The sequence below is a fragment of the Marmota flaviventris genome, chromosome 6 (genome assembly GCF_047511675.1).
Source record: "Marmota flaviventris isolate mMarFla1 chromosome 6, mMarFla1.hap1, whole genome shotgun sequence".
Lineage (NCBI taxonomy): Eukaryota > Metazoa > Chordata > Mammalia > Rodentia > Sciuridae > Marmota > Marmota flaviventris.
The window spans coordinates 16,087,236-16,102,449 of NC_092503.1; the positions used below are offsets into that span (position 1 = coordinate 16,087,236).

The window sequence follows — 15,214 nt, forward strand, 5'->3', positions numbered from 1 at the left end:
GATCTGTGAAAAAATAGGCATTGCTTGCAGTGCACTTGGACTCAGCCATGGAACACTAATGACAGGGACACTCCATGTTATAACCAGGAAAATGCATCTTTTGACCAAGAGTGGAGACCAAAACTATTGTAAGAAAGAATTCCTGCAAAATAAGAGAAAGGTAGAGTTCAAATAGTCCTTGGTAAGGAAGTTCTACAAGCTGAAATCATACAGAAGGCAAGCATATTCCTTTGAGATGAGGATTACTGATATAAAGAATATATCAGTAATATCAGAAATATTCTGACAGTAACAAAAATAGATAGCATCCTTTGAAAAGCAATTTTTTCATATTGTGGGAGGAAAAAAGAGAAAATGTCTTTTCGGTTAAAAAATTAGAAAAAGGAAAACAAAAGCAATTATCTGCTTTTCTCAATGTCAAATTCAATATTTGGCACATGCCTAACAAAGCAAAATAGTCTCATGAGAAATGCACGTTTTTGGCTTCTCATTTTATGTCCATGCACCATTTTTAAAAGTAAATAAATATTAATCCACTCCAGTTTTAATTCCCATCCCATAGTGCAAGCATCAGAGGCTTCAATGCTGTTCATTATTGTTGCTGGTATTGCTTGTTTGCTAGTTTGTTGAGGAGGAGGGATCTTAGATAAAACGCTTTGCAAAAGGAGATCTGAAATACACCACAGTGAATCACCACATCTGTACAACCACATGCTGGTATCCTAATTAGAGTAAGATGTACTCCATGTCTGTATAAATATGTCAAATCCCATTCTACTGTCATGTATAACTAAAAAGAACAAATAAAATAAATAAATGAATAAGAAGATTTGAAATAAGTTCCTGTTCCACTGTTGCTAGGTCACCTGGTGTCTGTCAGCCAGAGCTGACAGGGTCATGCCGTTTCTAAGCAAAAAAATGCTCACGTGGCAGTAAACATAAAGGTATCCCATGAAGTGGCTCCAGTAATAAGTATTTCCATGCTCATTTGTACTCTAAATGTACAATTCTCTTGACTTTACATGATTTCCAGTGTGCCATTCTATATGTGAAATCCATAAATGATGATTTCTTTTCAAAAGCAAAATGTTAGTATACTTCTCAAAGAACAAGTCTGATCTTTCAAAATATTTACATATATTTATAATTTAGTAACAAAATTCTGTTACTAAATCTGTTTAATATCTCATAATATCTGATGAATGAAGCTAACAGTATGCCTAGTGTTAAAGCCTATTATTAACACATGCTTCCTTGACTGAAAAGGATGATGTTTTATTAAAATACCTATTATAATTACAATAAATCTAGGATAACATGGACTGGTTTTATGAAATCTATAAAATCCTGGAAGTCAAAGTGAACTTAATGTAATTCCAGCATTCATTTTGTTTAAAAGTTTATATGTTTTTATTGAAAAAAAAATTGGTTTTCTTTTCCCCTCTGTAAACCTGAAGAGGGTTCTGCATGGAAATAAGATTTTCAAAATTTACGCGTTGGTAAGATGACTCATGGCAGAAGTAATACCATGCACCTCTTTTTAATTCTGTAGCCATGAGAATATGCCACATAAATTAGCCAAAGCCTACATATTTCTAACATACTCCCCAAGATAAGAGACTTTAAACACAAAAAGGAGTGTTGTCTTAAATTATCTCAATGATTCTGATTTTTATAAAAGAGAGGGGAATATGAGACTAGTAGTAGCTGAATAAAACAAGAACAATGAGTTTGACATATCTATGAGTGCACCTCAGAAGAAGTAGAGAAAGAAATTAAACCTCCCCCACTCCAAGAGACCATGACCAGCAACCAAGTAAACTGCAAAACTCAGCAGAGATGACAAACCCACATCCTTCTTTCCCAGAATGCCCTGAGAAACAAGTAAGAAAGATATAGAGCAACAGACACCTGGACAGCCACCCTGGTCATGTGCAAATAAAGAAATATTATTTTTAAAGCATTGAAGAAAAGAATTTTATTTCCAGTCAAATTCTCATTTAAGTTTGAAGGAGTTCGTATTCATTTTCTATTGCAGTCATGACAAATGACCCCAAACCTAGCTGCTCAGATCAACATATTTATTATCTTACAGTTCTATGGGTCAGAAATATGAGTTGGCTCAACTGATGTCTCCACTTTGAGTATCACAAGGTCAAAATCAAGATGTTAAACAGCTAAACTGTGATGTGGAAGCTCTTGAAAAGATGTGCTTCCAAGGGCATTCAGATTGTTGGCAGACTCCACTTCCTTGCTGGCTGTGAGCAGGGCACTCCTTAACTTTCAGAGGCCTCTCTCTGGTCCACACATTTCAAATCCAGTAACAGTGCATTTAATCCTTCTCCTGCTTGGAGTCTAACTTTTCTTTCTGCTTCATCCTTCTTGACTCCAGCCTGAGAAAGTTCTCTTATTTTAAGGGCTCATCTAATGGCACTGGGCCCACTCAGGTTACCTGGAAAGATATTTCTATTGGAGAGCCAGCTGATTGATAATTACAACTACAAAAACACTTTCAGAGCAGTGTCTAGATTACTGAAAGAATAAACAAGTAATGGGAACTTGATAAGAGGACTTTGGAATTGTTTACAAAGTGTGCTAAAAATATTTTGAACACAGAAAGCCTATAAAGAATATTTGCTCCTTAAAGGTCCAAGTTGGCAATAGAGTAGAAAAAGGAGATTGGGAGGGAGGGAGGAGGGAAGGACATAGGGAACAAAGTCTACCAAATCATGCTATGTCCATATGCGAATGGACCATAATGAATCCCTCTTACATATATAATATTCTAATTAAAATAGGACACTCCCTATCTGACCTTGGAACATTTTGATTTCGCTTTTGTTCTCAGAGTTTTTTCTGAAGGTTTAGGTTCCAGGGAGATTGGTCAAGTAGAGCAAGTGAGTCAGGAGGAGGTTTCTGGCTGCCAAACTCAAACCAGATACCAAATGGAGATGGAATCAGCTCTAGAGTTGACTGAAAGAGTGTGAGTTGTAGATTGTACTTTCTGAAATAGATGTCATGACATTTTTGACTGATGACTGTTGCACTCATTTTTTTTAAACATTTTCCTGCATCAATTTGCACTTCTGGTCAGTGCTCTCTGGTGGAAGGAAAGAGGTCAATAAAGAGATTATGCAAGAGTCCTGCACTTAAACAAGCTGATCCCTAGCCAGGGCTTTCCTAACTAAGCAGTTAGTTCCCCCCTTTCTGATGCCACAGGCCTGAGGCCCAGGCCATGAGATGGGGCCCTGTGTGTTCTTCCTGTGTCTGGACCTCTGAATGGCTGTGTCAGAGGTGGTAGACCAGGAGCCAAGAAGTGGTAGACCACTCATCAAGAAGCTGGAGTCTTCTCAGGCTCAGGTGATCATTACACTAATCCCCACACTGGTTTGAGTGGGTATTTGAAGTTACTGAAATGATGTTTACCTGGTGGCTGGATAGATGTTCAAATGATTGGATCTAGAGATAATGATGGAAGTGACCAAAGGAAACTTTAAGCTGTTAATCATAGTCAGGTGCTGCAACACATGCCTGTGATCCCAGCTTCTTGGAGGCTAAAGCAGGAGGATTGCAAATCGAGGTCTGCCTGGACCATTTAGCAACATGCAGTCACAAAATTTAAAAAAAAAAAATTAAAGAAGCAGAGGATGTAGCTCCTGATAGAGCGCCCTTGTATTCAATCTTCAGCATCTCAAAAGAAAAAGAAAGATTCTTTCTGCCTCATGCAGGCGGCAGAGCTGGACACTGTCTATCTGACCTCGGAACATTTTGCTTTCGCTTTTGTTCTCAGAGTTTTCTCTGACGGTTTAGGCTCCAGGGGCACAAAATCCACTCAAAACTATCCTTGATGGCAGTCTAGCTGACAACTGCCTTCAACCACGTTGATTTCGGACGGGACTTTCATTAGGGGCCCGAAATTCTTTCTTTTCAGAATGAAAGTGATGAGACCAAAGGTGGAAATGCAAATCGTTAAACCCCCGACCCAAGAAGTTCAGAGAGGAGGCAGGGAAGAGGATGAGGCTGGAGGCTCCAACTTACCCTTTGCTTTGGGTCCACCTTATAAGGTGACAGCCAGGGAGGCGCGGCAAGTGCGACCCAGAGGGCAGAAGCCAGTGGCGAGGAGGCAGCAGGTGTCGCTGAGGACGCATCCTGTCCCGTGCATCTCAGGAAGGGGGACCAAGGCGGGTCCGGCATCTGACCAGCGACGTCTCTGCCCCAGGCACGGGAGCGGAGGGGCCTCGGGCTTTAAGGTCTCCCAGGGCTCCTGAGCTCCGGACCCAAGGCCAGGTCGTGCTTGGCGCCTGGGCTCAGCTCCCGCCTTAATTTATTTGGGCGCGCAGGCCGCTGAGGGGCGGGACCGAACTTACGGGTACACCTCCGTCCCCTCCTCAGTCCCCACACTTTCCCTGCGTGCTCTGTCCCGCTGATCCGCGTCCCCGTGGAAGGTTCTCCACCCTTCGCCCGCAGAGGGAACCGAAGGAGCTGAAAAGAGACAAAAAGGTAAGTGCAGGAGGACTGGAGGGCACGAAGTGGCAGGAGAGAGCGAGTGCGGGTCCCCAGTGCTACCTCCATCCTCAGAAGTGGGGACAGAGCTGCTCTCTCCCGAGGCCCAGGAGCATGAAAGAGCCACTGTGAAAGGTTTTGAGTTTTCCCGCTGCGGGTGGCATTCACTTCTGGACTCCAGGGGCGGTGTCGTGCGTTTCCAGGGAGGAACTGCCCTGAACTCCAAGAGGCCCCTTTGCCCAGCACAGATGTCTCTATCACAGGTCGTCCTGACTCACCGTGGCAGGCCCAGTCCCTTCCAAGTTCATGGGATATCTACTTTTTTTAGAATTTTTCTTTTAAAGGGAAAGAAAGGTGGGGGGAGGTGTCTCATGAAAACTCAAAGGGAGATCAGTAGAGTAGAGGAAAGAGACCAGGAGGGGGGAGGAGAGGAGAGAAAGGAAACACTGGCCAAATTCTGTTGCTGTATTGTGCGTGAACGAATATGAAACAACAAATGGCAACATTTCAGACAACTGTAATGCACCAATAAAATTATGGAATGAAATTAAAATTTAAAATATCAAAAAAGAATTTTCTGACATTTGAAATATCACTATTTCAATCGTTAGTTAAAATTGTTAACTAAAGTATGGAAAATCCTTTACTAGAGAATTAGGCAGTTGTTATAAAGAATGTACATCTGAAATGCATTTATATTTTAGATTAAAAAAGAGCCAAGTGCAAAAAAAAAAGACTTTAGAAAATATTTTCTCTTTTGTAATTGGTGCATTATAATTATACACAATAGGGCCCAGGATGTAGTTCAGTGGTAGGGTTGCATGCACCTGACCCTGGGTTTCATGAATACCTTAGAAGATGGATAGTCATAATTAATATTGTCACAGTGATCTACAGATTTGATGCAATCCCCTCTTGAAATATTAATAACAGCCCTCGTAAAACTACAGGGGAGAAAAACCAGTCATAAAATTCATCTGGAAGAATAAAAGAACCAGAATAGCCATAGCAATTCTGAGTAAGAAAAGCAATGCTAGAGGCATGTGACAGTCCCTGATCTGATCTCAAATTATACTACAGAGCTATAGAAGACAAAAATAAAATAAAATAAAACCTACATAGGTATTGGGAGGAAAAAGATATGAAGACCAATAGAATAGAATAGAACAGAAACCAGAGACAAACCCACTTAGATCCAGTCATCTGAGCCTTGACAAAAGTGCCAAAAAGATATATTGGAGAGAAGACAGCCTTTTTAGTGGTGCTGGGAAAACTGGATATCTATATGTAGGAAGTGAAACTAGCCTGTCTCTCACCCTGCACAGGACTTAAATCAAAATGGATCAAAGACTCAGGAATTAAATCTTAAAACTGCTAGAAGAAAACAGAGGGTCAACACTCCAGCACATAGGTGCAGGCACCAACTTCCTTCAGAAGACACTTAATGTACAAGAAATAAGACCAAAATGAATAAGTGTGATGCCATCAAATTCAAAGCTTCTGCACAACAAGGACAACAATTAAGAACATGAAGAGAGAGCCTATGTGATGGGAGCAAACCTTTGCCAGCTGTTCCTCTGACAAGGAATTTTTATCCAGAATATATAAAGAACTCAAAAAAAAATTATCACCCAAAACAAATAAACAGACAACCCAATCAACAAATGGGCCAAAGAACTAAACAGACATTTCTCAAAAGAAGAAACACAAATGGCCAGCAAATATGTGAAAAAATGTTTAACATTGTTAGCAATCAAGGAAGTGCAAATCAAAACTACATTGAGATTTCATCTCACTCCAGTTAGAATAACAATCACCAAAATTCCATATGCTAACAATATCTGATGAGGATGTGGGGGAAAAGGTACTTTCATGCACTATTCATGGGGCCACAAATTGTTATAGCCACTTTGGAAAGCAGTGTGGAGATTCCTCAAAACACTAGGAATGGAACTGACTCAGCTATTGCACTCCTTGTTACTTATCCAAAAGAAATAAAATCAGGATACTATGATGATATGTGTATACTAGTGTTTATAGCAATGCAATTCATAATAATTAAGTTATGGAACCAGTCTAGGTGCTCATCAGCATTGAATGGATAAAGAAAATGTGCTCTATTTACACAGTGGAGTTTAATTCGCGCATAAAGAAGAATGAAGCTACATCAGTTGCTGCTAAATGGATGGAACTGGAGAACATCATGCTAAGTGAAATAAGACAGACTGAGAAAGTCAAAGGCTGAATGTTTTCTGTCTCATAGTTAGAAAAAGAAAAAGGAAAAAGAATTTAACAATAAAGGGACAATCTCCGGAAAATAGAGGAAAAGGGAAAACAATAGAACAAAGGAAGGGACTGGAGAAGGAGAAATGAGGAGAGAGTATTGGGAAGTACTGGGTTACAAAATCTACCAGACAGTGCTATGTGCATGGATGAATATGACATACATCTCACTATTATGTAAAATTATAATGAACCACTGAAAATATTTTACACATATTTGTTTTTTCTCCTTTTTTAATTGTGTCTTATAATTATACATAGTAGGATTAGGAGCATAGCTGGGTGGTAGAGTGCTTGCCCAGAATTTGCAAGGCCCTGAGTTTGAACCCCAGCATCGCTAAAAAAAAAAAAAATTAATTTAATTTAAAAATAATAGTGGGATTTATTATGACATGTTCATTTCACACATGCATATGTATAACATAATTTGAACAATTTCATTTCCCAGTACCTCCCCTTTCCTCCCTTCCTTTCACCCCTTGATCCTATTTCTCTACCCTAGTCATCTCCCTTCTATTTTCTTATTTTTGTTTTGTTTTGTTTTTTTCTCTTTGGCCTCCACATATGAGAAAAAATATATGACTCTTAACTTTCTGTGTCTGGTTTATTTAACTTAACATGATCCTCTTTAGCTTCACCCGTTTTCCTGCAAACAATATAATTTTGTTCTTCTTTAGGGCTAAATAAAACTCCATTGTGTATCTATACATTTACTTTACCTATTCATCTGTCCACAATCAACTAGGCTGGGTCTATAACTTGGCTATGGTCAATAGTGCAGCTATAAACATGGCTATACCTTTATCTCTATAGTATGCTGATTTCAATTCTTTTGGATAAATACCAAAGAGTGGGATAGCTGGATCATATGGTAGTTTCATTCCTAACTTCCAAAGTAGGTGATTTTTAAAAGTTGATGTACAATAACCCAATCAATAAGAGGGCAAAGGAACTAAACATGTTTCTCTAAAGAAGTACAGATAGCAACAAATACATGAAAAACCACACTAAAATTTCATCTCCAGCTACAATGGCAAGCATCAAGGTTAAAAATTATAATTAGAGCTGGTAAAAATATGCAGGGGCAGGAGAGGGGAAAACGTGCAAAATTTGAAGACACGTGGGTTAATATGGCTGCTTATAAGCTACAAGAACAGAGTTGAGTGGTTGTAATACAGACTGCAACGCCTAAAATATATAATAGTAATCCCTTTACAGAAAATTCGAGGGCCCAGGTTGGGAATAACAGGAGAGGATGGAGTCAACCCACGTGCATCCCTCAAGGTTTTAGATTGGTACAAATCTCCATGTGTTCTCCAGGATGAAATATTACTTTTATCATAGTGTCTGGGGAATGGGGGAAGGAGTATGAGAAGATCGTACTTGGCTTTCCCTACTAGGGTAGCTCTGATTCCACAAGTGATTCACTAAGCCCATGATTATTCATTTCTATTACAAATACAGAGAATTTGAAATGACCCCTATTAGCAGGACCAGGGATAAGTCTATTCATTCCTGGCCCCTCTTGCACCTTGTCAGTACCAGGGGGCCATGGTGATGCTTCAGATGCCTGAATATGAGATCAACTCACACTGTCTCCAGGATGAATGTCTGAATGTTTTCTGTTTCTCTGTGCACAGAGACCAATGTGAACAGGCAGATAGCCTTGTGGGCAGGTTGAAAGGGGACACTAAACTGGCTATTGTGAATTGTGGTGCCATACACATTGAAGAGGTTGTATCATTTTAGTATGCTGATTTTAATTCTTTATTTAAATAAACATCAAGGAGTGGGGTAGCTGAGTTGTATGGAGGTTCTATTTCTCGTTTTTGGAAGAATCTCTGTACTGCTTTTTGGAGTGGTTGTACTAATCTGCAATCCCACCAACAACGCATCAGTGTACCTTTCCCTCCACATGCTCACTAGCATTTGTTATTATTCTTGACAATAACAAATTATCTGTATTCTTGATAGTTGTCCTTTTGAATGGAATCAGATGAAATCTTGATGTAGTTTTGCATTCCTCTGATGTATTTCTCTGATGCTAGAGATGTTGAAAGTTTTATTCATATATTTGTTGGCCATTTGTGTTTCGTTTTGTGAGAAATGTCTGTTTAGTTCTTTTGCCCATTTATTGATTTGGTTATTTGGGTTTGGGGTGATAAGTTTTTTGAGGTCTTTATATATTCTGGATGTTAATCTTCTGTCAGAGGAACAGTGACAAAGATTTTCTCCCATGTGCAGACTCTCTTTCTGCTCCTGCTTCCCTTGCTGTGCAGAAAATTTTTAATTCAATGGCATCCCAGTTACTTGTTCTTGGTTTTATTTTTTGAGCCTTGGGGGTCTTGTTAAGGAAGTGCACCTATATACTGCACCTATATATTAAAGTATTGGCCCTATGTTTTCTTCTAGCACTTGCAAGTTTTCTGGTCTAATTCCTAAGTCTTTGATGTTTTTATTTAACTTTTGTGCAAAGTGAGAGATACAGATCTAATTTCATTCTTCTACATAAGGATATCCAGTTTTCCCTCCACCATTTGTTAAAAGGCTGTCTTTTCTCCAACATATCTTTTTGGCAACGTTGTCAACTCTCAGATGGTGAACAATACACTTTTGACTAAGCAGTCAATCTTTCAAGAAATCAAGAAGGAAATTTAAAAATTTGTAGAGTCAAATGAAAAGAGAAACACAGAATCTTTGCAACAGTAAAAGCAGATACATGATGGAAATTTATACTCATTAGTGCCTACATTAGAAACAGAAAGATCTAAAAAAAAGTAACCTAATGATGTATCTCAAGGCCTTAGAAAAACAAATTAGCCCCCAAATCAGTAGAAGGATAGAAGTAATAATAATCAGAACAGAAATAAATGGGATAGAGACTAAAAGAACAATAGAGAGGATTAATGCAATGAAGAATTGGTTTTTTGAAAACATAAGCAAAATTGACAAACTCTTAGCCAAACTAACCAAAAGAAAGAGAAGATGCAAATGAATAAAATTAGAGATAAAAAGAGGGTATTCCAATAGGTGCTACTGAAATCAGGGGATCATTAGGGAATATTTTGAAATATTATGTAACAGTAAATTGGAAAATCAGGAAGAAATGGACAAACTTCTATACACCTATGACCTACCAAACCTTTTCCAAGGAGATATTTTTAAAAACAAATTGATCAATGACCATAACAAGACAATGAGATTAAAGCAGTAACAAAAATTCTCCCAACAAAGAAACTCCCAGGACCACAGGGATTCACAACTGAGTTCTTCCACATTTTAAAGACAAGTACCAGTGCTCCTTAAACTATTCCATAAAATAGAAAGGAAGGAATGCTTCCAAACTCATACAATCAGGCCAGTATTAGCCTGCTACTACAACATAGTAAGGACATATAAAAAAAATTATAGGGGCAGGGGTTGTAGCTCAGCAGTAGGGTGCTTGCCTCACATGTGTGAGGCACTGGGTTTGATCCCAGCACCACTTAAAAATAAATATAAAGATATTGTGTCCATATACAACTAATTTTTTTAAAAAAACTATAGACTGATATACTTGATAAACATAAATTCAAAAATTGTCAGTGAAATAGTTGTAAATTGAATTCAACTTCACATTAACAATTCACACACCATGATCAAGTTAGTTTTATTTCAGAGATACAAGATTGGGTCAACATTGCAAATCAGTAAATGTAATATACCACATACATAGAATTAAGGATAAAAATCGCATGATCATCTCAACACATAGAGGAACATGAACAGGGAAAGCCTTTGATAAAATTCAACATCTCTTCATGATAAAAACCCTATGTAAAGTAGGTATAAAAGGGTCATATTTTAACATAAATATATTACCATGCTACATATGTCTTGTGCCATACATCTTCTAAGATCTTCTTCAATTCATTCTTAAGAAACAATGGATTTCTAGAAATTCTTTCTAGAAATTCTTCCTAGAATGGATTTGTATTAAGAGTGCTATAGTTTTCATTGTAGAGATCTTTATCTCCTTGGTTAGATCAATTCCAAAGGCTTTGGGTGTTTTTGGTTTTGTTTTGTTTGGTTTGGGGTTTGGTTTTTGTTTTGGGGTTTTGTTTGTTGAGGTTATTTTGAATAAAGTGATTTTCCTTATCTTGTCAGCTGAATCGCTGTTGGAGTATAGGAAAGCTATTTACTTATGAATGTTTTCTAATATCCTGCTAATTTGATGATTTCATTTATCATCTTTAGAAAGTCTTCTGGTGAACTTTTTTGGGGTCTCTATATGTAGGATCATGTCATTAGCAAACAGAAATAGTTTGACTTTTTCTTTTCCTATCCATATCCCTTTAATTTCCTGCCCTTCCTACTTGCCCTGGCTAGAGTTTCAAAAACTAAATTGAATAGAAGTGGTAAAAATAGACATCCTTGACATATTACCTGATTTTAGAGAGAAAGCTTTCAATTTCTCTCTATTTAGTATGATATTGGCTTTTGGTTTGTTATGTAGTCTTTATAATGTTGCAGTATATTTCCTCTATACCTATTCTTTTCAGGATTAACATGAATGAGTGCTGTTTCTTATCAAAGGTCTTTTTTCATCTATTGAGATGATCACATGATTCTTGACCTTAATTCTATTTATGTGGAGAATTGCATTTATTTTATTTTATTTTGCAGGTATTGGGGGTTGAACCCAGGGGCACTCAACCACTGATCCACACCCCCAGCCATTATTTTGTATTTTAGAGTCAGGATTGGGGGCCGCTGGCCCCTGAGCTAAGTTTGCTGTCTCAGCCTTGAGTGATTGGCTTGGCACATGCGCTCCACACGCCACCAAGCAAGTGCCCTTACCTTCACTGGGTGAAGAATCTTGCTTCAGCCCTGGACCTGAGCATTACCCAATGCGGTCAAGAAACACCCCAGCCCACCCCCACTAATCCCTGTTGCCCCCTGTGAAACCTGATCCCCTGCCTAATTTGGGGTAGAATACTCTATTGAAAGTCCATTTCTCCCTTTCCCTATAAATGAAAGGAATCCCGGTATGCTAGCTCTCCTGCCCTCTCTTGCCTTCCAGTGAGGAATAGAACCCTCGAGGTCCCAGAGCCCTCTGCAAACCCCGCTTTGTGATAAAATTACCTCAGTCTCTGTGTGGTCGTTTCACCCCAGTCCACACCCCACGGAGTGATCCCGATTCTATTGCTGGTGCTGGATTTGGGCGACAGAGAGAGTCTCACTGAGGTGCTTAGTGCCTCACCAGGCTGAGGCTGGCTTTGAACTTGTGATCCTCCCATCTCAGCCTCCCGTGTCACTGGGGAGGTAACACAGGAGGCTGTGTGGGCCACCACGCCTGGCTAAGAATTGCATTCATTGATTCTACATTTTTGAATAGACCTTACATTCCTGGGATGAATCCCACTTGATCATGTTGCATTATCTTTTTAAAATATTTGTTATGTGGTTTGCTAACATTTTATTAAGGATTCTTGCATCTATGTTCATCGGGGAGATTGGTCTGCAGTTTTCTCCCCTTAATGTATCTTTTTCTGGTTTTGGTATCAGGGTTACACTGAATTCCTAGAATGGATTTGTGAGTGTTCCCTCCCCTTCAATTTTGTGGAATTATATGAGAAAGACTGGTGTTAGTTCTTCTTTAAAGGTCTGGTAGAACTCAGCTGAGAATTCATCTGGTCCTGGGCTTTTCTTTGTTGGAAGACTTTTAATTGCCATTTTAATTTTATTATTTGTTATTAGTTTATATAGGTTTTCTATGTCTCCTGATTCAATTTGGGTGGTTGTATATATCTAGAAATTAGCCAATATTTTCTAGGTTTTCCAATTTATTGGAGTTCACATATTCAAAATAGTTTCAATGATCCTCTAGATTTCAGAAATGTCTGTGATAACATCTCTTTTTTCACATCTAATTTGTTTTTGGTTTTTTGTTTTGTTTTATTTTTTGAGTCTTCTCTCTTCTTTTCTTTTTGTTATTTTGGCTAAGGGTTTATCAATCTTATGTATCTTTTCAAAGAAGCAACACTTTGTTGTATGGAACCTGTGTATTTTAAAAATTCTCAATTTCATTATTTTGAGCTCTAGCCTTAATTGTTTTCTGTCTTCTACTGATTTGGGGGTTAGTTTGTTCTTCCTTTTTGAAGACTATTTATTTAGGATCTCTCCATTTTTTAAGGTTGGCATACAGTGCTATGAATTTTTCCCTTAGAAAATTCATACCCCAGAGATTTTGATATATTGTATCTCACTTCCCACTTGTTTCTAAGAACTTCGTGATTTCTCTCTAATTTCTTCCATGATCCATTATTCATTTAAGAGTATTGTTCAATCTCCATGAGTTTATGTGGCATCCATCATTTTTCTTGCTGCTGAATTCTAGTTTCATTCCTTTATAATCTTACAGGATGCATGCCATTATGATAACTTTTTGTATTTACTAAGATGTGCATTGTGAGCTAGAATATTATCTATTTTGGATAAGGTTCCATGAACTTCTAAGGAGAAGGTAAATTCAGCTGTTTGGGGGTGAAATATTCTGTAGATGCCTATTAGATCTATTTGATTTATGCTGTTATTTAGATTGAAGATATCTTTATTGACTTCACATTTGTAGGACCTCTCTATTGATGATAAGAGTGTATTGGAATCAGTATTATTGTTGGGGTGTATGAGGAATTGAATGTCAAGAAGTTATTCTTTTTATGTAATTAGCTCTACTGACATTTGGGATGTGTACGTTACTATTGTTATATCTTCTTCTTGAATTGCTCCATTTATCTATGTGGTGGCATTCTTTGTCTCTTCTCATTAATTGTGCTTGAAATCTGCTTTATCAGATGAGAATAGCTGCTCCTGCTTGTTTTTGGACTCCATTTGCATGAAACAATTTTTCCATCCTTTTACCTTCAGCCTGGTGTCTTTGTCTATGAGATGAATCTAGTGCAAATAGTAAATAGCTAGATTTTATTTCTAGATCTATTCAATCTATGTCTTTGAATTAGGAAATTGAGACCATTTGCATTCAGTGTTATTATGGATATGTGTTTGTAGTTTCCTGCTATTTGGCTTTGTTTGCTATATTTAATTCTGTCTTGATTCTCATTTGGTTGTTGCTCTTCTAATGATCTTCATCTATTGGGGAGTTTCTTTTGGGGGGAATGGGTTCCTCTGTGCGCAGTTTAACTTGGAGTATTTTTTTGTAGTGCTGGCTTAGTGGTCATGACTTCTTTTACTTTATTTTTGTGATAGAAAGATTTCATTTCCCCATCGATTTTGAAAGAAAGCTTTGATGGATACAGCAATCTTGTCTGGCAATTGCTTTCTTTTAGAACTTGGAATATCTCATTTCAGGCCCTCCTTAGTTTTAGGACCTTATTTGAAGTGAGCCTTATTGGCTTACCTTTATATGAAACTTAATATTTTTCTCTTTCAACTTTTAATATTCTTTCCTTATTCTCTGTTAGGTATTTTGACTATGATGTGTCTTTGAGAATTTCTGTGCTAATCTTGTCTTCTTGGGGTCCGATACATCTTCTGTATGTAATTGTTTATCTCATTTCTTATATAGGGAATGAGATACCCTGTATCTCCATATTCTTTTCTATACCAATTATTCTCAGGTTTGTTCTCTTGATACTATCACAGAGTTCTTACATATACTGATCACAATCATTTTTATTTATTTTTATTACCAAGTGATATAATTGGTGATATGCTGTTTCTTCTATACCCAAGCCTTAGGAACCCAATGACTGTCCCCCAAGAAGAATCACAATGTGAGGTTGTCTACAAGGCCCAGATAACAGCTGTTTCCTCATCACAAGGTTACTCCACCTGGCAATCCTTTGGAGAGAGATAGGGAGGAAGGGAGACCCTCTTAGGAGGGTCTAGCCTTATTGGTCCCCTAGGGCTGCAGCCCAGCACAGTCTGAACCCATACCAGAGGGGAGGAAGAAATGAGAGGAATCCACAGCCAAACCATCCCTACCTCACCAAGGGAAAAACCAACAACCTAAAACCCCAAAGGAAGGAGAGTGCCAAATGTCTCAATGGGGAAGTATTTTACAATTGGGATGCTTGCTCTGCATATGGCCTTGAATCTTCTCATTGTTGAGTCACTGTCTAAGCCTTAGGTGTTGAAACTGGTCTGGTGTCTTGCTAATTAATGAATTACAAATCCCCCAGGCATGTGCATTTTCCCTGTCCCAGCCTCTGGTGCCTCACTGAGCTCCAGCTTTTGGAAATGGGACAAGTAGCAGAACAATAGGCAAGAGGGTCAGTGAGCCCAGACAAAGGGCAGCAGGAAAAATACCATTACTTGCTTTGAGGCCAGTTCACGGGCATTTGGGAGAATGTATCATTGCATTTACTCAAGGGGGAGGGAATGTTAGATGATGAGGCAGAGATAGGGTGGGAAGAGGGAACCCAAA

At 38.3% G+C, this 15,214-nt stretch overlaps 1 long non-coding RNA gene across 1 annotated transcript in view; it reads right to left on the bottom strand.

Moving 5' to 3' along the window:
* The window catches only part of LOC114095954 (uncharacterized), a 288,590-nt gene that overhangs the window by 190,692 nt on the left and 82,684 nt on the right, over positions 1 to 15,214 (bottom strand). The gene's annotated exons all lie outside the window — the stretch shown is intronic.